Here is a 14,800-nt window from a genome sequence, read left to right on the forward strand (position 1 = left end):
CTAATCCTCAACAGTGGTACAACTCTGTGTTTGGGGGCTGGAATTGGATTAACTCAGTGCTATAGACCATCCCTCCTCAAGACAAGCAGAATTTCTCGAGAATTATTAGTGTCTCTGACAGATTTTTTTTTTTTAATTTAGTGGGAAAAAATCTTACAATCATAGAATTTGTTTAAGGAACAAAAATCCTGGGGTGCCTGGTTGAGCGTCCAACTCCTGATCTTGGGTTAGGTCATGATCTCACGGTTCATGAGATCAAGCCCCGTGTAAGGCTCCACACTGACAGCACAGAGCCTGCTTGGGATATTCTCTCTCTCTCTCTCTCTCTCTCTCCCCTCCTGTCCATATGCTCCTCTCTCTCGGTCACTCTCAAATAAATAACTAAAAAAAAAAAAAAAAAGAAAGAAAGAAAAATCTTTCCAGTCACAAAAGGGAAAATAATACAAAGACCATTCTCGGGGCTGGAGGGGTTTGGACTCCACAGGGTTGGTGCAGATCAACTCATTTAAATTTTTTTTTTAATGTTTATTTATTTTTGAGACAGAGAGAGACAGAGCATGAATGGGGGAGGGGCAGAGAGAGAGGGAGACACAGAATCGGAAGCAGGCTCCAGGCTCTGAGCTGTCAGCACAGAGCCCGACGCGGGGCTTGAACTCAGGGACCGCGAGATCGTGACCTGAGCCGAAGTCGGACGCTCTACCGACTGAGCCACCCAGGCGCCCCAGATCAGCTCATTTAAATGACAACAACACCTCTCAGTTACAGACTGCTCACTCAACGCCAGACATTATTTTCACCACCGTCCACCTCGCCTCTCATTCACCCACAAAACAACCCTAGGAGGTAGGTATTAGTACCTTCGTTTTCCAGTTGAGGAAACAAAGGCCCAGAGAGGGGCGGTGAGTTGCCCAAGGGCACACAGCTGGTTAGGGGCTAGCTGGAGATCTGAATTCAGGTCTGAAACCCTCAAACAAGCTGTTCGATTGTTAAACTGTGAAATCTCACTTCACTGTAAGCTCTAGAACAGAGAACGGCGCGACGTGAGCCGTATGCATCACCTAAGATGTTCAAGCAGCCACATGACAAAGGAAAAAACAGGTGAAACCAGCCTTTATCATGTACTTTAACCCAAAAATCTAAAATATTGTCATTGCAACATGAAATAAAACGTGATTAACGACACCTTCTATATTCTTTGCTTCACACGAAGACCTCAGGCTCTGGGGGGTGTCTTATACCGATGCACATCTCAGATCACCCCATCCACACCTTGATGGCTTGGTAGACGCACGGAGCCGGCAGCCCCGCAGAGGAAGGTGTGGCTCGGAAGATCTGGCTGTTCGTGGATTTGCAGAGCCGGGAAAAACGCTCTAGACGCATCCCACTCCAAGTTAAGACGCGTCACGGCTGCCGCTCCACTGGCCTCCTCAGGTGGGAGGCGAGGGAACCGGCGAACTGTGTCTCTGGCATCCCAGCTCTCCAGGTACCAGGCGACTCACCCCATGTGCCCCAACCTCCAGCTCTCCTGCGTTCCCCACCCCAACCCTGTGGTCGGTCCCGGGGCCGCTCGGCTGAGGGCCCGCCGGGGGGCTGACTGAGCCCAGCCGGCTCTGGGGCCAATCTGGGCTCACGTGGTCTCAGCCCGGGGACCCCAGGGATCCGACCGAAGGAGCTTCTGGCGGCCAGCGCGACTGGCACGGCGGCCCACGCCCAGCTTTGAACCCAGCTCAGCTGCTCCTACCCGGCAGAGCTTGCCCCGGCCCTGTCCCGGAGGACTGGGGTCCTCATAAACCTCCTCCTTCACAGGCTTGACGGGAGGGCCTGATCAACAGCCGTGAGGATCGCCTTCGTCTCTCGAACATTTACGTCAAACGCTGAGCATGTGCCAGAGATGTGCTATTTTTATCCCATTTTACAGATGGGGAAACCAAGACTCTGGGAGATGAGATCACTTGCCCAGCATTGCACGGCCAGCAGATGATGGATTCTGTGACAACAGACCCTTGTTCACAGGGAAGTGGTGGGGATTAAAGAAGTTAGTAAATTAAATGAAATCATTCAGAAGAGTGCTGTGTATCTAGCGTGCTCAGTGGATTTTGCTCCCGTCACCATCACCCCATCCCCATTTCCATCATCCCCATCATCCCCATCCCCATTTCCATCATCCCCATCATCCCCATCATCCCCATCATCCCCATTTCCATCATCCCCATCACCCCATCCCCATTTCCATCATCCCCATCATCCCCATCCCCATTTCCATCATCCCCATCATCCCCATCATCCCCATCATCCCCATTTCCATCATCCCCATCACCCCATCCCCATTTCCATCATCCCCATCATCCCCATCCCCATTTCCATCATCCCCATCATCCCCATCCCCATTTCCATCATCCCCATCACCCCATCCCCATTTCCATCATCTCCATCATCCCCATCCCCATTTCCATCATCCCCATCATCCCCATCATCCCCATCCCCATTTCCATCATCCCCATCACCCCATCCCCATTTCCATCATCCCCATCACCCCATCCCCATTTCCATCATCCCCATCCCCATTTCCATCATCCCCATCAGCCCATCCCCATTTCCATCATCCCCATCATCCCCATCACCCCATCCCCATTTCCATCATCCCCATCACCCCATCCCCATTTCCATCATCCCCATCATCCCCATCCCCATTTCCATCATCCCCATCCCCATTTCCATCATCCCCATCACCCCATCCCCATTTCCATCATCCCCATCATCCCCATCCCCATTTCCATCATCCCCATCATCCCCATCATCCCCATCCCCATTTCCATCATCCCCATCATCCCCATCCCCATTTCCATCATCCCCATCACCCCATCCCCATTTCCATCATCCCCATCATCCCCATCCCCATTTCCATCATCCCCATCATCCCCATCCCCATCATCCCCATCATCATCATCACTGCCATTGTTTCATTCATCACGGTCACCATCACCACTGACGTTATTCCCATCAGCCTCATCCTCGCCTTCTGCCTCCCCACAGGTGCTGTGACCACAAAGCAACACGGGGCACAGAGTGGCAGGGCTCACCTGGAGAAAGTAATAAAGTGACTTAAATCCAATCAATAGCACACAAAAACAAAGGTCAGGCTGAACGATGGTTCTGGTCTGGGACACACACACACACACACACACACACACACACACACACACGCCCTACACCCAGGACATCCGGTTTGGCCAAAGAACACTGCCAGCACACAGCGTTGAGCACGCCTCAGGGAGGGGAGACAAATAAGCCAGCCGCCACGGGTCCCGTGTCATTTATTTTTCCCTTCCCAGTACAAGAAGGCTCGAGGAGCCCAGCCTCCATCTTTGGGCTTCTCGGCCACCCCTGGGGGAAGCTGCCAAGTGAAATAACCTCCCTCGGGTCCTTAATGGTCTGCTCAGCAGAGGGGGCCTTGTTTGGGGGGTTCTAGTTATTTATTGTTAACCAGTGTTGCCAACCAAGTTTATATAAAGTCGCTGCAGGTCAAGCTCTGGGCAGAACCAAAGACGCCCCCTCCGGCTGACTTTGCTCTCAGCCAGGGAGGTGCCCGCTCGGTGTCTCCTTCCTCCCTCTATCCCTGACCTTGCAGAATTTACCAGGCCAGTGGCCTACCCCCCACAACACGCTGTTCTTCTAATGAGCTCTTTAAAGCCAGTGACACCATGGTCATCATGGATTCACATGCAGATATTTGCGCGTCAGCAAGGCCTTCCTGAACTTCAAGGACCTGGAGCCCTCATGCGAGTTACTTACCCGCCTTCCTGAACTTCAAGGCTCTGGGTGGGGAGGGGCTGGAAGGAGCAAATCGTGGAATTGAAGAGACGGGAAAGGATTTTAGCAATGCTCCAATTATTATGCACAAGCCTCCCACTCCCAGTTTCGCACCAGCCTTTCAATGGCGGCATTGCTGGTGAGGACCTGTGGACAAACCCAGCTGCACAATTTGGGGCTCTCAGCAGAGCTAGGGGAGTTCCCTAGAACATCAGACCTGGGCCATTTAGGCCACAAGTTTTATTGAGCACGTACTACATGCTAGGAAATACGTGAGTAATGACAGAGAGGAGAGAACGCTATGAAGCCCCAGTTCCATGGGTCTTACGTGACAGGGGACTAGACGCTTGATTTCATTAGCTCAATATTCCACTGAATGTCAGAACCATCTCGATTTTAAACTAGCATTTACTGAGCCCAGTTCCTGTGTTAAGTGCTTACTTAAGTTACACAGTGTAATGAACTGCAACAACCCCATGAGACAGGCACTACTCCCGTTATCCCCATTTGACAGATGAGACAACTGAGGCACAGCGAGGGTGACAGACTCGCCCCAACTCATTCGTTGAGAAATTGGGAGAAACGGGACTCATACCTGGAAGCCTAAAGCTACAGAAGCACACGGAGGGACATTCAACCCAGTCTTGGGATGAGAAATCAGGCTGTGACCCGAGACGTGTAGCAGTGACTAGCGAAGGAGGCGGGGACAGAAGGAAAGAACGTGAAGATACTGGCCCAGGGAGGGTAAGTAACATGAGGGCTCCAGGTCGAAAGTGGCAGAACAGGAGGAGCAGGCCCCAAGACTTCGGCCTCCAGTCCCATGTTTCCGGCTCCCTTTTTATACCCTTGACCTCATGAGCCCTGCTCTCTAACCAGCTAAGCTAAACCAGGGCTCAGCAAGGGCCCAAAATAGCTACAGCTCCCAGGCAAAATTAGTGCCGAGTCAATCTTGCCCCATTCATCACTCTGACTCCAACCTTGTTATTTTCAGGCCACACGGCACTGGGAACAAGGGGGAGAGAGGGGCGGGGAGGGAGGGAGGGAGGGAGAGAGGGGGGGGGTGCTGCTCCTTCAATCCTACTGCGCTGCTAGGTCTCTGATGGAAAATCCGTCACTTCTTTGTCTCAGAAAGGCGTCAGGACACTTTGACTGCAATCCCAGCATCCTTTTACCCCTCGCTCCCTTCTTCCAGCATCAGTTCCCTACAGAATCCACACCTCCTCCCCCCGGTGTGGTTTGAGTAGGGCTAACCCCAGATCCAGCTCCAAAAATGGGTCCTGACTGGCCCAAGCCAATCGACACAGCCCATCTCCCTTTCTCACTGCTGGCTGGTTTGGGAATGGGCAGGTAATCTAATTAGAACCAACAAGACTGGCTGACAGAGGTCCTGGTCTCCAGTGGATGAGGGCATCCAGGAGAAGTGATCTCGGGTTCCTGGGAGTACCTTGCCACTATAGGAGAGCCAAGGACTAGGGAAAGGTAGAGATGCAGACAAGCCAAGATCTGATGGTCTCTGAGCCTGGATCAAGCCACACCTGAAGCAAGAAACATACTTGTGGATTTTAGTATCTGTGAGCCAAAATAAATTACTCTCTTGTTAGAAAGTACATTTGAGTTGTGTTTTTGCTACTTTCTACATAAGGAAGTTTTACCTATGGCCGTAGCTGTTGCAGGATTTCCACACAGGATTTGTGAAAATCTGTGGTCTAGGCTGTGGGAAACAGAAATCTAAGACAGAATTACAGTTGGGAGGGAAGAGTTTTCTTTTTTTTGGTTTGGTTTTTTTTTAAGTTTATTTATTTATTTTGAGAGAGACAGAGAGAGAACATGAGCAGCGAGGGGCAGAGAGGGAGGGAGAGGGAGATCATCCCAAGCAGGCTGCACACTGTCAGCACAGAGCCCGATGCGGGCCTCGAACTCACCAACCATGAGATCGTGACCTGAGCCGAAACCAAGAGTCGGACGCTTAACCGACCGAGCCACTCAGGCACCCCGACAGCTTTCTGAAACAAAGATTTGGGATGATCAGGAATCCAAGAGGCAGAATGGGCTCTGCAGAGATTTTTTTTTTTTTTTAACTTTTTTTCAACGTTTTTTATTTATTTTTCGACAGAGAGAGACAGAGCATGAACGGGGGAGGGGCAGAGAGAGAGGGAGACACAGAATCGGAAACAGGCTCCAGGCTCTGAGCCATAAGCCCAGAGCCTGACGCGGGGCTCGAACTCACGGACCGCGAGATCGTGACCTGGCTGAAGTCGGACGCTTAACCGACTGCGCCACCCAGGCGCCCCTAGGCTCTGCAGAGATTTTAAATGCAGCCCATGGCTTCCTCAACAAAGAATAATTATAAGCATTTTTGTCTATTGAACGTCTGGCTCTTGCATTTTGTGCATTATCTAATCCGGTCGTTCTTATGTCTTGAGGAGGCAGGGGTGAACATTCCCATTTACAGACAAGCAAACTGAGACCCAGAGAGATGTAGCATACCCAAGGCACAGGGTGAGTAGACCGTGGCACTAGGCTTGGAACCCAGAGGGGTCTGACAGGGACACCCCCCTCCCCACATCACAGTCTCCCTGACAGCAGGTGCATGGGGAGCTCCTGTTACCCTCCAGTGGATGAGATTTAACGTCTGGGCCTGTGAACAAATGACAAAGTGTGAATTTCACCAGGACCATATTCTCCACTTAACCTTGGCAGGATCCCAAGGGCAATAAACACTCCCCCAGAATGGCAGAGGGCTTTGCTGAAGCTAACAGATGACTTTGCTTAGGAGTAAGAACCCTAACAGAATTGCAATGCAGGAATATCCTGGGTGTTCGTTCCCGCTAACAGCCACAAGATTCATGAGATGTCCCCATCATGGTAATACCAAGGTCAGGGTCATTCAGTGGGAACGCCAGAGGCCTCTGAAGCAGGTGCCATGATGAGCCCCTTGTACCAGTGAGGAAGTTGAGGCTCAGAGAAGTGAAGTCACTGATGCAATATTACAGAGCTAGTGTAGGATTCAAACAAAGGTGACTTTTTAGGACTCCAGTGTTTTGCAAGGCGTGGACCTGACCTTGGCATGACAGAAGATTCCAACATTAACTGATATTCAATCGCAAAGTGAGAAAGTTATTCCTTTTTAATTTTCTTTCAGTGTCTCTGATGACATCTTGGGAAAGTCTTTGGGACGCCCGGATGGCTCAGTCAGTTAAGCGTCCAATTCTTGATTTCAGCTCAGGTCATGATCTCACAGTTGGGACAGAACCCTGTATCGAGCTCCTCGCTGACAGCACAGGGCCCGCTTGGGTTTCTCTCTTTCTCTTTCTCTCTCTCTCTCTCCCCCTCCCCCACCTCCTGCTCTAGCTCGCCCCACCCCCAAAATAAATACACTTAAAAAAAGAAAAAAGAAAGTCTCCCTTTGGTGCTAATAGTTCTTTAACGCATCCCCAAAACTTGCCAATCTGCCATGAAGACAGCAAAAAGCGTCAGGGGCGTAGCCCCTGGCTGGTGACAGTATCTGGCTAGAGCTGATCAACTTGGTTTTCCTTTCGTAAGTGTTTATCATGATTAACCTCTACTTAGGGAAAGTCTTATTGATTTCATATTTGCAGGTAAGTTAACTCCTTCAATGAGTAGTTTTTAGCAAAAAAGTAAGTCAATTCAAAGAAAAGCATGTAAATGTGGCAAAAATCTCAAAGGGAGTGTGCTAAGTTTGGAAGAAATCACCAGACTCAGCTGAACCCAAACTTATGTCTTACCAACTCAGCAAGATGGGGGAGGGGGCCAACATAGAAAGAACGAGTCCCGAGTGAAAAGCAGAGTGTCCCCCGCCCCCTTCTCCATTTGTACCCACATCCCACCTGCTCTAAACCACCAGGTCAGATGATGCTCTCCTGGGCTGGGAGGGAGGGACCCTCGCACCTCCTTGTCTCATAATCCCGGTTACCAGCGCAGCACAGCGATAGGGAATGGAACTTCTGCAAAGAAAGCTGATGTGGGGCCACAGAAGGCTAATCCTAAGATTAGCTGCAGGCCAGAGACCCGGGGGATCTACTGAAACTAAATACCCATCTGCCCCATGATTCTGCAACGCCACTCCAGGCATACACCTACGAGAAACGAGGGCTTCTACCTACCACAGGACTCGTACAAGAACATTCCTAGCAGCTCTGTTCATGACGGCCTCAAGCCGGAGAAACAAGCCACACGTCCTTCAACAGGAGAGCGGATGAACTTGAACGGCTGATACGTGTAACAGCATGGGTACATCTCACAGACATAACGTGGAGCTAAGGAAGCGTGCACAAAAGAAAAGACGCTCTTTATGTGAAGTTCAAGGACAGGCAAACTAATCCTTGGTGACAGAAATCAGAATGGCGGGTTACCCCTGAGGGGTATCAATCAGGAAGGGGTGCAAAGGAACTTGCTGGGTGAGGAAAGATATTCTAGATCTTGACCTTGGCGATGGTGACATGAAGTCTATAGGTTTGTAAAATGTACCAATATTTGATTTTACCGTATGTAGGTTGTACCTTCATAAAAAAAAATTCTTCAATCCCCCTTCCCTGAAGGTCTGGGGTTTAACTAAATGAAAGATGGGGTGCCTGGGTGGCTCAGTCTGTTAAGCGTCCGACTTTTGATCTCAGGGTCATGAGTTCAAGCCCTGTTCACTGGGCACGAAGCCCAGTTCAAAAATAGTATAAATAAAATAAATTAAAATAAATTCATGAAGACTACTAGATCACAATGACAATGCCAAGTACTCCCTCCCAGGGTCCAGGGCTGGGATAAGACTGGAACCCCACTGGAATGTCACCCAGGTCAGCATTAATGTCATTATCATTCACTCATTCAACGTGGCTGGGAAACCTCTCTTACGCTGACGAGCTCTCAAGACATTCTTTAATCTTTTAGTTGAGCGCCTTTTATTTCTTCTCTATGCACAGTGAATTCATTTGCTGTGGCTGGGGTAACAGACACAGCAGCTTAAAACAATACAGATTTCTTCTATTAGACCTTCCACAGGGCTGGCTCCTGGAGATTCTCTCGGAGAATCTACTTCCTTGAGGCTCCCTGGGGGCCACCTACATTCCCTGGCTTGTGGCCCCCTCCTGGTGTCTGTCTGACCTCTTGTAACCGTCTTCACATCTCCCCTGACTCTGACCCTCCTGCCTCCTTTCTATAAGGACTCTTGAGACAACTCTGGGCCCTCCCAGGACAACATCCCCATTTTGACTCGAGATCCTTACCCTAACTATATCTGCAAAGTCCCCCTGACCACGTTCATGAGCTCAAGGGACTAGAACACGGACAGTGTTGGTGGGGTAGGGGGCTTACTCAGCGGACCTCACTTACAACAGCCTGGACTTTTTATTTACTTTTAATTTTTTTAATGTTTACTTACTTTTGAGAGAGAGAGACAGAGAGACAGAGAGACAGCACCTGAGCAGGGGAGGGGCAGAGAGAGAGGGAGACATAGAATCCGAAGCAGGATCCAGGCTCCAAGCTGTCGGCACAGAGCCCAACGTGGGGCTTGAACTCACGGACTATGAGACCAGGACCTGAGCCAAAGTCGGATGCTTAACTGAGCCACCCAGGTGCCCCAGCCTAGACTTTTAAAAAGAGCACAGATTTTGGAATCAGGTCAGACCCATCTGGGTTCAGATACCCATCCTACCACTATGAGCTTTGCGTCCTTGGGGGCGTCGCTCAGTCTCTCTTGAAGTCATTTCCCTGCCTATCCAGTGGGGGTATCACTACCCTCCCCCTGGGGTGCTGGAGGACAGGTGATGTGCGAGACAGCTGGCATGGATCCTGGCTCCCTGGAAATGCTTTTGGTGAAGAGCCCGTACCTTCGGTGACGTTCAATGAATGATTTCTTTTCTCTCAATACTTCCCGCGGTGAGTGGTCGGTCACCACCTGCCATCATCTAACGGTCTTACAGGATTGGTGACTGTATCCCCTGTGCTGTACTTTCCATCCTGTGACTTCTTTTAGTTCATAACTGCAAGCTTGTACCTCTTAGTTCCCTTTACCTACTTCACTCCTCTCCCCGCCCCCACCCGCCTCGCCTCCGGCAAACCACCAGTCTGTTGTCTGTATTTATGAGTCTGTTTCTGCTTTTTTGTTTGATCGTTCGTCTGGTCTTTTAAACTCCACATGTAAGTGAAATCACATGGTACTTGTCTTTCTCTGACTTATTTCACTTGGCCTAATTCTAAGGCTAAGGCCCTTCCAGGTCCATCCGTGTTGTCATGGATGGCCAAGATTTCATTCTTTCTTTTTTTTTTTTTTTTTTTTTTTTTTAAATTTTTTTTTTTTTTTTTCAACGTTTATTTATTTTTGGGACAGAGAGAGACAGAGCATGAACGGGGGAGGGACAGAGAGAGGGAGACACAGAATCGGAAACAGGCTCCAGGCTCTGAGCCATCAGCCCAGAGCCTGACGCGGGGCTCGAACTCACGGACCGTGAGATCGTGACCTGGCTGAAGCCGGACGCTTAACCGACTGCGCCACCCAGGCGCCCCAAGATTTCATTCTTTCTTAACAGCTGAGTAGTATTCCACTGTGTGTGTGTGTGTGTGTGTGTGTGTGTGTGTGTGTGTGTGTGTTTCTTGTGTGGGTGTATCACATCTTCTTTATCCATTCATCTACTGATACACACTTAAGTTGCTTCCATATCTTGGCTATTTTAAATATGCTGCAATACAAACAGAGGGGTGTATATATCTTACCGAACGATTTGTTTTTGTTTTCTTTGGGTAAATACCCGGCAGTGGCATTACTGGATGATATGGTATCTCGGGCTTTAATTTTTTTTAAGGAACCTCCAGACTGTTTCCCGCCATGGCTGCACCAGTTTACGTTCCCACCGACAGTGCACAAAGGTTTCTTTTTCCCTACATCCTCACCAACACTTGTTAGCTCTTGTTTTCTTGATACTCGCCATTCTGACTGGCGTGAGGTGACCGCATTACGGTTTTGATTTGCACTTCCCTGATGATGAGTGATGTTGAGCATCTTTTCATGTGTCTGGTGGCCACCTGGGTGACTTCTTTCGTGGAATGTCCATTCAGGGCCTCTGCTCATTTTTTTCATCGGTTTTTGTTGTTGTTGTTGTTGTTGTTGTTGTTTTTGGTGTTGAGTTGTGTATGTTCTTTACATATCGTGGGTATTAACCCCTTACTAGATATGCCATTGGCAATTATATTCTCCCATTCAGTAGGCTGCCTTTTTGTTTTGTTGATGGTTTCTACTGTGCAGTGAATGAGTGATATTGACAGGGGGAAAAAGGCACCTACTAAGTCCTGGGTGCTTCTACTCAGTCTGTCTGACCCTAAAATCCTTCAGAAATGTTCCTGTAAGCCCCCAGGACTGGGCAGAGCTGATCTGGAGATGAGAAAGGGAAGGACCAAGCCCCCAGGCCTTCCAGAAAATGGAGGGAACGTCTTCTTCAGAATGCTGGGGGAGGGCAAGAGCCGAGACCCTCCCCTAACAGGGAATACATAGGCATCTTAGCTTTTCTGGAGGCTGCCTATTGTTTATCAGAGGTGGGATTTCCTTGGCACTTTGAGGAAAGCACATGCCCAGATGCAGAACAAAACAGCTTTTTTTTTTTTCTTTTCTTTCCCCAAAAAGCAGAACGTGGCTCATACATGTGAAGTTGGAATGATGGCTTGGTGAGCCCTGGGGACCAAAGACGTCGTTTTTATCTATGCATGAAGCAGGTTAGAGGCACTAACGTACCTCCTCTCCCCAACCCCAAATCCCTTTGCCAAAGTGCATGCAGACAATTATTCCACTTGTGAATCTGAAGCAGGATCTGTGACCCCTCCTCCCCCACCTTATCTTCCCCAGTGAATGGGCAGGACTCCCAAGAGCCTGGGGAGTGACGGGAGCTACAAGGTAAAAACACTGGATAAGCCCAAAGGAGGAAATGACAGCAATATGGCCAATCCCATCTTCACACCCGGAGGGAATCTGAGACCACCCTCTCTTTTTCCACCCTCACCAGAGCTCTGTGGCCAATGGCCTTAGCGTGGACGGTCTTGCGTTTGACCCCATGTCTGCCACTCAGCCTCAGTATGACCTTGGGCGGGTAACTTCTTCCGTCTGTGAGCCTCAGCGTCCTCATCTGTCAAATGGGGACGACGGCAAGTCAGGGAAGAGAGGGCACAGTGGAAGGGGAAGTGATCTCTACACACAAGGGGTCCCATTATTCTCATCACACAGAGTGTCCACATTACAAATTAGGGAACCGAGAGGCCCAGAGAGGGAAAGTGATTTACCCAAGTCACACGGCCTCACCAGTAAGGGGACGGCTCCTAGCTCTGGCCAGCTCCTGACCCAGCACGAGCAACACAGGAATGGCAGGACATACCAGGGACAGCAATCACGACGGGCACCACGCAGCGGGCTCTCTGCGCCCGGCTCCGTGCTGAGCCCGGCTCCGTGCTGAGCCCCTGCGTCCGTTTCTAGGGTTGCTGACAAAGTGCCACAGGCCGGTGGCTTCCACAACATGAATTTATTCTCTCCCTGTTCCGGAAGCTGCAAGCCCAAGATCTGAGTTGGCTCCTTCCGAGGTTGTGAGGGCAAACCTGTTCCACGCCTCTTGTCCGGCTTCTGGCGGGTTGCTGGCAATCGCCGGTGGCCCCTGGAGTATCTCAGAAGCCCCGCCCTGATCTCTGCTTTCTCGTCCCCATGGCGTTCTGCCTGTGTGTGCCCGTGTCAAAATTTCCCCTTTTTATATGCACACCAGTCATATCGGATGAGGACCGCCCCCCACCCCCCGCCCACTCCAATAGGACCTCATCCTCATTTAATGAACTTTAACTACAATGACCCCATTTCCAGTTAAGGTCACGCTCGGAGGTACCGGAGGGTTAAGATTTCAACCTACGAATTCTAGGCGGGGGACACCATTCAACCCCTAACGGCCCCTAAGTGCCCGATGACGTTTTCCCGCGACAGCTCTACGAGGTGGTTAGAGCTAGTAATTCTACCTTACAGATGGGGAAACTGAGGCTCGGAGAGCAAGGCTGAGGGCCGCAAACTTGGGAGGTAGATGCCTGGGTTCAGATCCTAGCTCATCGGGGGCAGAGCTGGGATCTGAACCCAGGCATCTACCTCCCAAGTTTGTGTGCCCGATCATCCTGCCGCTCTGTTTCTGTGGACTCCTGTGTTTATTACATGGTACAGTGTAGGTAATAAAATATAATATAGATAGTATAGTATGCGATAGACAGCATAGTATGGATGGCTTAATATGCACCGTTAGTATAGAGAGTATAAATAATGCAGCACAGACAGGAGAGCACAGATAGCACAGCACAGATAATACAGCGTAGCATAGAATACTCTAGTATATATCATATCACATCTAGCTACACCATAACCGGGAGAGGATTTAAAGCAAGCCGTGCGCACCCCAGGCCTCGGGCTCTGAGATGAGTCCTTACAGCAGCCTTCCCTCTGCTGCCTGTCCTACCTGCCACCCTCCTGCAGGACCCACATTGATCTTCACCTGGGGTCTCGAAAAGAACCTCACGGCAGCCTCCAAAGACCCGGCAGCCCTCACGTCTGGTCCAGCACGCTCCTAAATTAACTAGAAGGCCGTAATGAGCTGCGGTCCCCGTGTCCCCACATCGGCATCTAATATCTCCAGGAAGGCTCCGGCAGGGCCTCGGCCGAGCAAATCCCGTGCCTCCGTGCCGGGGTGACCTCTGGAGTCCTTGCAGGCAGAAATCCCCACAGCGATATCGAACCCTTGGACTCCACTCCCCACCGCAGCCGGTCTCTACTGGAAAATAGTCAACACTGACAAAAACAAATGATGGCAAGGACCTTCCTCCCACACCCACATTTCCTGGTGAGAGAGGCCTCGGCGGCTGCCAGGACCCCCCTGGGGCAGGGAGACTGGATTCCTCCCTTGGCTGAACCAACTCATCGTCCAACTGGAATAATAAGAACCTCTTACGATCAGACAGTCCGGAGCAATTCAAGTAGGGCTTGGACCACGATGAGCTCACTGATTTCATAAGACAGTCATTCATCATGTAGTGAGAGTCTGTCGAGCACCTACTATGAGCCAGGTCCTGTGTGCTGCAGATGCAGAGACAAGCAAGACACGGTCCCTGCTCCAGGGGACTCATGATGGGAGTGGCCAGAGGCAACTATAATACCGCAGAGCCCCAGCAGAGCCACTCTCCTCTCTGTGCCTTGGTTCCTTCGTCTGTAAAATGGGCACAGAGTCAAATACACAGAAAGCGCGGCGTGTCTCTTGGCTATTATTCCCATCAGGGCTGTGCTGGGGACACAGACAGGGCTAAGGAGGGCTGGCTGGACAATGAGGTGGCAAGAGTGACACCTGAAAAGAAGACGATGTCACATGAAGAACAGGAAACCAGGGAGAGGGAACAGCCGGGGCAAACATTCAGGGGCAAAAGGGGCTCCATCAGTCTCGGACAGAAAGGAGGCTAAGGCGGCTGGTGCGTGGTGAGTTTCCATTTTACGCTTGGGGCAGCAGGGGGCCCTGGATTCATCAGATCTGTGATTCAGGAAGAACTCTGGCTGCAGAATGGAGGGTGTTCCAGGAATCCAGGGAAGAGAGTGAGGTGGTGGCCTGGATCAGGGTAGCTGGAGGTTGAGTATAAAGACACAGGGAAGGTCCCAAGTGGGATACTGGTTCCCCCAGGGCAGGGACAGGGTCCATCTTATTCACCACGGCGTCTCTGGTGTCTAGGACAGTGGTGGGCACATTGCAGGTGCTCGGTAAGTACTTGTAGACTGAGTCAATATGGAGAGCGAGGGAGACAGAGGATTTGAGTAGGACGACCTGGACAGGGACAGAATGTCGGTGCTCTGAGGACGGATGCAGGGCTGGGGGGAGACACAGAGAGGACCCCCTGGGATACGAGAACCCCACTCGTGCTCCTGTAGGACCTTACTGCCACCTTCCTCTTTTCCATCCGGAGATGGAAATGGAGACTCAGACAGACAAAG

At 50.7% G+C, this 14,800-nt stretch overlaps 1 protein-coding gene across 5 annotated transcripts in view; it reads right to left on the minus strand.

Annotated features, from left to right (window-relative positions):
- The window catches only part of WSCD2 (WSC domain containing 2), a 116,417-nt gene that overhangs the window by 73,839 nt on the left and 27,778 nt on the right, over positions 1-14,800 (minus strand). The gene's annotated exons all lie outside the window — the stretch shown is intronic.

The sequence above is a fragment of the Neofelis nebulosa genome, chromosome 11 (assembly GCF_028018385.1).
Source record: "Neofelis nebulosa isolate mNeoNeb1 chromosome 11, mNeoNeb1.pri, whole genome shotgun sequence".
Classification (NCBI taxonomy): Eukaryota; Metazoa; Chordata; class Mammalia; order Carnivora; family Felidae; genus Neofelis; species Neofelis nebulosa.